The sequence below is a fragment of the Amphimedon queenslandica genome, unplaced genomic scaffold (genome assembly GCF_000090795.2).
Source record: "Amphimedon queenslandica unplaced genomic scaffold, v1.1 AMPQUscaffold_2321_Cont25677, whole genome shotgun sequence".
In the NCBI taxonomy this organism is placed as follows: domain Eukaryota; kingdom Metazoa; phylum Porifera; class Demospongiae; order Haplosclerida; family Niphatidae; genus Amphimedon; species Amphimedon queenslandica.
The window spans coordinates 1-1,282 of record NW_003557344.1 but is presented as its reverse complement, the minus strand read 5'-3'; the positions used below and the strand labels follow the sequence as shown (position 1 = coordinate 1,282).

Below are 1,282 nucleotides of genomic sequence, written 5' to 3'. Positions count from 1 at the left end.
CAGCAACTGCATCCAATGGTATATTCTGATCCATTACTTTTAAGATCACATCAAAAAGCTTCTTCCTTTCTTTGTCGTTCTTAGCAGCCTTCAACTTATCTTCTATTCCTTTAACAAGCAGACCGGCTTTATCTCTAGGACCCTGGCCCGTCATACTAGTAACATTGTCACGCACTGTCGAGTCGATGATGTCCTCCGAGTACAGATTTGAAGCAAATGGGGAAAGTAAACCCGTTGCAGCATCAGCTATGTTTGAAGTAAACTTCTGAAAGACAACTAACTCTGGAGAAGACATGGCCGTGCTTCACTGCTGTAGCAGGCCAGGTACTGATGGTGGGTTGCCAGGTGCATAGGTGTGGTATTAAATTGATAGTAGTCGACTAATTAGAAATAAATATAGTTATTTATCACTGAAGAACAATTGCAATCATTATATGATCTACTTGTCTTAATAAAATGTGTTAAGATATTGGGATTGGCAGGGATAGTCGCAGACTGTAGTTGACAATAAATATGATGTAAACTCAAGTTAATACCAAGAGGAAAAACAAAGAGAGAGAGAAAGAGAATACACCAGAGCCAAGAGAGCATCAAAGAGAGAACAATATAACGACTGAAACAGAACAAATCAATAACAACAGACAGTTACAGACAGAAGTAACAGTAGTTAGTTAGACTGTGCATGCATCACAACTTATATAACACCTATAACCACAAGTATGAATAAGATAACCACAAACTAAAAATACAATATCAATAATAATTAGGATAGATTGACAAGTGTACATTATAATACTATTATTTCTAACAAAATGTGCCTATAATCATTCTTTAGTATAATTAATCTTAACATTCTTGCTATTTATCTCCTATAATACTGATAATGAGTAGATCTAACATTGTTACTCCAATGTAGTTTGCAAAGTCATAAAGTTATTAATTTAAAAAAAATTGAAACATAAACATAATAATTGTACTCTGTATTAAATAACCATCATTTAGACTTAGTTTCAAAATCCTAAAAATAAAAAATGAATAGTGATGACTGTGACTTCTACTGGAATAAACATTAAGTGTGTGAATGTGATCATTGTCATCATCATACAATGTGCATAGCATACCTGTATTGATACTGATCAACTGATGTACTCATCAAAGAAGTTGGAATCTCCCTTAATTTTAGATACATCACCAGGACTAATGATTCTTTTAATGAACAGCTCCAACACAAAATCAGATCGATTCAAATCACTAACATCAAGAGAATTAAGATACGACATAG

The 1,282-nt window shown here is 33.6% G+C and overlaps 1 long non-coding RNA gene across 1 annotated transcript; it reads right to left on the bottom strand.

Moving 5' to 3' along the window:
* Window positions 1-512: 512 nt before the first annotated feature.
* Window positions 513-1,276, bottom strand: LOC109593251 (uncharacterized). Its single transcript, XR_002190836.1, has 2 exons — window positions 1,122-1,276; window positions 513-1,018 (listed from the first exon to the last, which is right to left on the bottom strand). It is a non-coding gene; the product is annotated as an uncharacterized LOC109593251 (long non-coding RNA).
* Between the last annotated feature and the right edge of the window lie 6 nt (window positions 1,277-1,282).